General features: G+C 47.0%; 1 pseudogene; it reads left to right on the forward strand.

The window, feature by feature from the left end:
- The first annotated feature begins 487 nt into the window (after positions 1 to 487).
- The window catches only part of LOC119315370, a 10437-nt pseudogene continuing 2741 nt past the window's right edge, over positions 488 to 8183 (forward strand).

An 8183-nucleotide genomic window follows, 5' to 3' on the forward strand; every position in this document is an offset into this window, starting at 1 on the left:
TTGGCGCCTCCCTCTCCCTCTCCAACACCTCCTCCTCCTCCATAGAGCTTAGCGAAGCCCTGCCGGAGTACTGCAGCTCCACCACCACCACGCCGTCGTGCTGCTGCTGGAGCCATCTTCCTCAACCTCTCCTTTCCCCTTGCTGGATCAAGAAGAAGGAAACGTCACGCTGACCGTACGTGTGTTGAACACGGAGGTGCCGTCCGTTCGGCGCTAGGATCTCCGGTGATTTGAATCACGTCGAGTACACCTTCCTCATCCCCATTCTTTGAACGCTTCCGCGCGTGATCTACAAAGGTATGTAGATACAATCCGATCACTCGTTGCTAGATGAACTCCTAGATGGATCTTGGTGAAACCGTAGGAAAATTTTTGTTTTCTGCAACGTCACCCAACAGTGGCATCATGAGCTAGGTCTATGCGTAGTTCTCTTGCATGAGTAGAACACAAATTTGTTGTGGGCGTAGATGTTGTCAACTTTCTTGCAGCTACTAGTCTTATCTTGCTTCAGCGGTATTGTGGGATGAAGCGGCCCGGACCAACCTTACACGTACGCTTACGTGAGACCGGTTCCACCGACTAACATGCACTAGTTGCATAAGGTGGCTGACGGGTGTCTGTCTCTCCCACTTTAGTTGGAGCGGATTCGATGAAAAGGGTCCTTATGAAGGGTAAATAGAAGTTGACAAATCACGTTGTGGCTTTCACGTAGGTAAGAGAACGTTCTTGCTAGAACCCTATTTCAGCCACGTAAAACTTGCAACAACAATTAGAGGACGTCTAACTTGTTTTTGCAGCAAGTGCTTTGTGATATGATATGGCCAAAGTTGTGATGAATGATGAATGATATATATGTGATGTTCATGCTATTGTAATAGGAATCACGACTTGCATGTCGATGAGTATGACAACCGGCAGGAGCCATAGGAGTTGTCTTTATTTTTTTGTATGACCTGCGTGTCATTGAGAAACGCCATGTAAATTACTTTACTTTATTGCTAAACGCGTTATCCGTAGTAGTAGAAGTAATAGTTGGCGAGCAACTTCATGGAGACACGATGATGGAGATCATGGTGTCATGCCGGTGACAAGATGATCATGGAGTCCCAAGATGGAGATCAAAGGAGCTATGTGATATTGGCCATATCATGTCACTATTATTATTTGATTGCATGTGATGTTTATCATGTTTTGCATCTTGTTTACTTAGAACGACGGTAGTAAATAAGATGATCCCTCATAATAATTTCAAGAAAGTGTTCCCCCTAACTGTGCACCGTTGGGACAGTACGTTGTTTCGAAGCACCACGTGATGATCGGGTGTTAGATTCTAACGTTCACATACAACGGGTGTAAGACAGATTTACACATGCAAACACTTAGGTTGACTTGACGAGCCTAGCATGTACAGACATGGCCTCGGAACACAGAAGACTGAAAGGTCGAGCATGAGTCATATAGAAGATACGATCAACATGAAAATGTTCACCGATGTTGACTAGTCCGTCTCACGTGCTGATGATTACTCCCTCGTTCAGTGCGGCATGCTTTACAGCTTAGAACCGGGGCTCCAAAAACATTTTGAGAGACATGGAGCATACGAGATGTTCGAAGAGCTGAAAATGGTTTTTCAAGCTCATGCCCGGGTCGAGAGATATGAAGTCTCCGACAAGTTCTTCAGCTGTAAGATGGAGGAAAATAGTTCTGTCAGTGAGCACATACTCACAATGTCTGGGTTACATAACCGTTTGACTCAGCTGGGAGTTAATCTCCCGGATGACGCGGTCATTGACAGAATCCTCCAGTCGCTTCCACCAAGCTACAAGAGCTTTGTGATGAACTTCAATATGTAGGGGATGGAAAAGACCATTCCTGAGGTATTTGCAATGCTGAAATCAGCAGAGGTAGAAGTCAAAAAGGAACATCAAGTGTTGATGGTGAATAAAACCACTAAGTTCAAGAAAGGCAAGGGTAAGAAGAACTTCAAGAAGGACGGCAAGGGAGTTGCCGCGCCAAGCAAGCAAGCTGCCGGGAAGAAGCCAAAGAATGGACCCAAGCCCGAGACTGAGTGCTTTTATTGCAAGGGAAGTGGTCACTGGAAACGGAACTGCCCCAAATACTTAGCGGACAAGAAGGCCGGCAAAACAAAAGGTATATGTGATATACATGTAATTGATGTGTACCTTACCAGTATTCGTAGTAGCTCCTGGGCATTTGATACCGGTGCGGTTGCTCACATTTGTAACTCAAAGCAGGAGCTGCGGAATAAGCGGAGACTGGCAAAGGACGAGGTGACGATGCGCGTCGGGAATGGTTCCAAGGTCAATGTGATCGCCGTCGGCACGCTGCCTCTACATTTGCCTTCGGGATTAGTTTTAAACCTTAATAATTGTTATTTAGTGCCAGCTTTGAGCATGAACATTGTATCAGGATCTCGTTTAATTCGAGATGGCTACTCATTTAAATCCGAGAATAATGGTTGTTCTATTTATATGAGAGATATGTTTTATGGTCATGCTCCGATGGTGAATGGTTTATTCTTAATGAATCTCGAGCGTAATGCTACACATGTTCATAGTGTGAGTACCAAAAGATGTAAGATTGATAATGATAGATCCACATACTTGTGGCACTGCCGCCTTGGTCACATAGGTGTCAAACGCATGAAGAAGCTCCATGCTGATGGACTTTTAGAGTCTCTTGATTACGAATCATTTGACACGTGCGAACCATGCCTCATGGGTAAAATGACCAAGACTCCGTTCTCAGGAGCAATGGAGCGAGCAACCAACTTATTGGAAATCATACATACTGATGTGTGTGGTCCAATAAGTGTTGAGGCTCGCGGTGGCTATCATTATGTTCTCACCCTCACTGATGACTTGAGTAGATATGGGTATGTCTACTTAATGAAACACAAGTCTGAGACCTTTGAAAAGTTCAAGGAATTTCAGAGTGAGGTTGAGAATCAACGTGACAGGAAAATCAAGTTCCTGCGATCAGATCGTGGAGGAGAATACTTGAGTCATGAGTTTGGCACACACTTAAGAAAATGTGAAATAGTTTCATAGCTCACGTCACCTGGAACACCTCAGCGTAATGGTGTGTCCGAACGTCGTAATCTCACTCTATTAGATATGGTGCGATCTATGATGTCTCTTACCGATTTACCGCTATCTTTTTGGGGCTATGCTTTAGAGACTGCCGCATTCACTTTAAATAGGGCTCCGTCAAAATCCTTTGAGACGACACCGTATGAATTATGATTTGGGAAGAAACCTAAGCTGTCGTTTTTGAAAGTTTGGGGATGCGATGCTTATGTCAAGAAACTTCAACCTGAAAAGCTCGAACCCAAATCGGAAAAATGCGTCTTCATAGGATACCCTAAAGAAACTATTGGGTATACCTTCTACCTCAGATCCGAATGCAAGATCTTTGTTGCCAAGAATGGATTCTTTCTAAAGAAGGAGTTTCTCTCGAAAGAAGTAAGTGGGAGGAAAGTAGAACTTGATGAAGTATTACCTCTTGAACCGGAAAATGGCACAACTCAAGAAAATGTTCCTGAGGTGCCTGCACCGACTAGAGAGGAAGTTAATGATGATGATCAAGATACTTCTGATCAAGCTCCTACTGAAATTCGAAGGTCCACAAGGACATGTTCCGCACCAGAGTGGTACGGCAACCCTGTCTTGGAAATCATGTTGTTAGACAACAGTGAACCTTCGAACTATGAAGAAGCGATGGCGGGCCCGGATTCCGACAAATGGCTGGAAGCCATGAAATCCGAGATAGGATCCATGTATGAAAACGAAGTATGGACTTTGACTGACTTGCCCGTAGAGTGGCGAGCCATAGAAAATAAATGGATCTTTAAGAAGAAGACAGACGCGGATGGTGATGTGACCATCTATAAAGCTCGGCTTGTCGCTAAGGGTTATCGACAAGTTCAAGGGGTTGACTACGTTGAGACTTTCTCACCGGTAGCGAAGCTAAAGTCCGTCCGAATCATGTTAGCAATTGCCGCATTCTATGATTATGAAATATGGCAAATGGACGTCAAAACGGCATTCCTTAATGGTTTCCTTAAGGAAGAATTTTATATGATGCAGCCGGAAGGTTTTGTCGATCCTAAGAATGCTAACAAGGTGTGCAAGCTCCAACGCTCGATTTATGGGCTGGTGCAAGCATCTCGGAGTTGGAACATTCGCTTTGATGAAATGATCAAAGCGTTTGGGTTTACGCAGACTTATGGAGAAGTCTGCGTTTACAAAAAAGTGAGTGGGAGCTCTATAGCATTTCTCATATTATATGTAGATGACATACTTTTGATGGGAAATGATATAGAACTCTTGGACAGCATTAAGGCCTACTTGAATAAGAGTTTTTCAATGAAGGACCTTGGAGAAGTTGCTTATATATTAGGCATCAAGATCTATAGAGACAGATCAAGACGCCTCATAGGTCTTTCACAAAGCACATACCTTGATAAGATATTGAAGAAGTTCAATATGGATCAGTCTAAGAAGGGGTTCTTGCCTGTGTTACAAGGTGTGAAATTGAGCTCAGCTCAATGTCCGACCACGGCAGAAGATATAGAAGAGATGAATGTCATCCCCTATGCCTCAGCCATAGGTTCTATTATGTATGCCATGCTGTGTACCAGACCTGATGTAAACCTTGCCGTAAGTTTGGTAGGAAGGTACCAAAGTAATCCCGGCAAGGAACACTGGACAGCGGTCAAGAATATCCTGAAGTACCTGAAAAGGACTAAGGAAATGTTTCTCGTCTATGGAGGTGATGAAGAGCTTGTCGTAAAGGGTTACGTCGACGCTAGCTTCGACACAGATCTGGATGACTCAAAGTCACAAACCGGATACGTGTATATTTTGAATGGTGGGGCAGTAAGCTGGTGCAGTTGCAAGCAGAGCGTCGTGGCGGGATCTACATGTGAAGCGGAGTACATGGCAGCCTCGGAGGCAGCACATGAAGCGATTTGGGTGAAGGAGTTCATCACCGACCTAGGAGTCATACCCGATGCGTCGGGGCCAATCAAACTCTTCTGTGACAACACTGGAGCTATAGCTCTTGCCAAGGAGCCCAGGTTTCACAAGAAGACAAGGCACATCAAGCGTCGCTTCAACTCCATTCGTGAAAATGTTCAAGATGGAGACATAAATATTTGTAAAGTACATACGGACCTGAATATAGCAGATCCGTTGACTAAACCTCTCCCTAGAGCAAAACATGATCAACACCAGAATTCCATGGGTGTTCGATTCATCACAATGTAACTAGATTATTGACTCTAGTGCAAGTGGGAGACTGTTGGAAATATGCCCTAGAGGCAATAATAAAAGCATTATTATTATATTTCCTTGTTCATGATAATTGTCTTTATTCATGCTATGATTGTGTTATCCGGAAATCGTAATACATGTGTGAATAATAGACACCAACATGTCCCTAGTAAGCCTCTAGTAGACTAGCTCGTTGATCAATAGATAGTTATGGTTTCCTGACTATGGGCATTGGATGTTATTGATAACGAGATCACATCATTAGGAGAATGATGTGATGGACAAGACCCAATCCTAAACATAGCATAAGATCGTATAGTTCGTTTGCTAGAGTTTTCCAATGTCAAGTATCCTTTTCTTAGACCATGAGATCGTGTAACTCCCGGATACCGTAGGAGTGCTTTGGGTGTGCCAAACGTCACAACGTAACTGGGTGACTATAAAGGTATACTACGGGTATCTCCGAAAGTATCTGTTAGGTTGACACGGATCAAGACTGGGATTTGTCACTCCGTATGACGGAGAGGTATCACTGGGCCCACTCGGTAATGCATCATCATAATGAGCTCAAAGTGACCAAGTGTCTGATCACGGGATCATGCATTATGGTACGAGTAAAGTGACTTGCCGGTAACGAGATTGAACGAGGTATTGGGATACTGACGATCGGATCTCGGGCAAGTAACATACCGATTGACAAAGGGAATTGTATACGGGGTTGCTTGAATCCTCGACATCGTGGTTCATCCGATGAGATCATCGAGGAGCGTGTGGGAGCCAACATGGGTATCCAGATCCTGCTGTTGGTTATTGATCGGAGAGTCGTCTCGGTCATGTCTACATGTCTCCCGAACCCGTAGGGTCTACACACTTAAGGTTCGGTGACGCTAGGGTTGTAGGGATATGTATATGCAGTAACCCGAATGTTGTTCGGAGTCCCGGATGAGATCCCGGACGTCACAAGGAGTTTCGGAATGGTCCGGAGGTAAATAATTATATATAGAAAGTGCTATTTCGGGCGTCGGGACAAGTTTCGGGGTCACCGGTATTGTACCGGGACCACCGGAAGGGTCCCGGGGATCCATCGGGTGGGGCCACCTGCCCCGGGGGGCCACATGGGCTGTAGGGGGTGCGCCTTGGCCCATATGGGCCAAGGGCACTAGCCCCAAGAGGCCCATGCGCCTAGAGATCAAGAAGGGAAGAGTCCCAAAAGGGGAAGGCACCTCCTAGGTGCCTTGGGGAGGAGGGATTCCTCCCTTGGCCGCACCCCCCCTAGGAGATTGGATCTCCTAGGGCCGGCGCCCCCCCTTGGACTCCCTATATATAGTGGGGGAAGGAGGGCCTCTCATAACACATCTTTGGTGCCTCCCTCTCCCTCTCCAACACCTCCTCCTCCTCCATAGAGCTTAGCGAAGCCCTGCCGGAGTACTGCAGCTCCACCACCACCACGCCGTCGTGCTGCTGCTGGAGCCATCTTCCTCAACCTCTCCTTTCCCCTTGCTGGATCAAGAAGAAGGAGACGTCACGCTGACCGTACGTGTGTTGAACACAGAGGTGCCGTCCGTTCGGCGCTAGGATCTCCGGTGATTTGAATCACGTCGAGTACACCTTCCTCATCCCCGTTCTTTGAACGCTTCCGCACGTGATCTACAAAGGTATGTAGATGCAATCCGATCACTCGTTGCTAGATGAACTCCTAGATGGATCTTGGTGAAACCGTAGGAAAATTTTTGTTTTCTGCAACGTCACCCAACACTGCGCCCCCTAATTCGTGCTCCACTCTCCGCGACGGACCCCACCAAATCCCACCTACCCTCCCCACCTTCGCAAGTCTCTCTATGGCCTTAAACAGGCTCCACGCACTTGGTTCCTTCGGTTCCAGGCCTATCTTCTCTCTCTTGGTTTTCGAGCCTCCAAGAGTGACTCCTCCCTCTTTATCTTGCACCATGGCGCCTCCATCGCGTACTTGCTAGTCTATGTCGATGACATCATTCTAACAGCAAACACCACCACTACACTCCACTCCATCATTGCCTCGCTCAAGCACGAGTTCTCTATGACTGATCTCGGTGCTCTCCACCACTTCTTGGTCGTCAACGTCACTCCCAACGAGTCCGGTCTCTTTTTGTGCCAACAACAGTACACTCTTGAGATCTTGGACCGGGCCAAGATGCTCAACTGTAAGCCGGTCTCCACACCGGTTGACACCAGCTCCAAACTGTCCTCCCATGCTGGCATGCTTCTCTCCAACCCCACGCTATACCGTAGCCTCGCCAGTGCCTTGCAATATCTTACCCTCACGCGTCCCGACATTGCCTACGCTGTCCAACAGGCTTGTCTATTCATGCATGCACCTCGCGACTCTCATATGCAGCTCGTGAAGCGGATTCTTCGCTACTTGCGCGGAACCTCTCACTATGGACTTCAGCTTTACAAGTCCTCCACCGCCGATCTCATTGCTTACTCCGACGCAGATTGGGCGGGGTGCCCGGACACCAGGAAGTCCACTTCTGGGTTTTGTGTTTACCTCGGTTCCAATCTTGTCTCGTGGTCATCGAAGCGACAAGCCACCATCTCCCGCTCTAGCGCAGAAGCGGAATACTGCGGGGTCGCCAATTGTGTGGCTGAATCCTGCTGGTTGCGTCAACTTCTCTTCGAGCTCAAGCATCCGCCATCTCGCGCCACCATCGTGTACTGTGATAACATCAGTGCCTCGTATCTCGCTTGTAACCCGGTCCAACATCAATGCACCAAACACATCAAGATTGACCTGCGCTTTGTACGCGACCGGGTGGCTCTCGGCGAGGTCCGTGTTCTACACGTCCCATCAAGTTCTCAGTTTGCGGATGTCTTCAGAAAGGGGTTACCATCCACGGTGTTCTTCGA

Source organism: Triticum dicoccoides, chromosome 6A, assembly GCF_002162155.2.
Source record: "Triticum dicoccoides isolate Atlit2015 ecotype Zavitan chromosome 6A, WEW_v2.0, whole genome shotgun sequence".
Lineage (NCBI taxonomy): Eukaryota > Viridiplantae > Streptophyta > Magnoliopsida > Poales > Poaceae > Triticum > Triticum dicoccoides.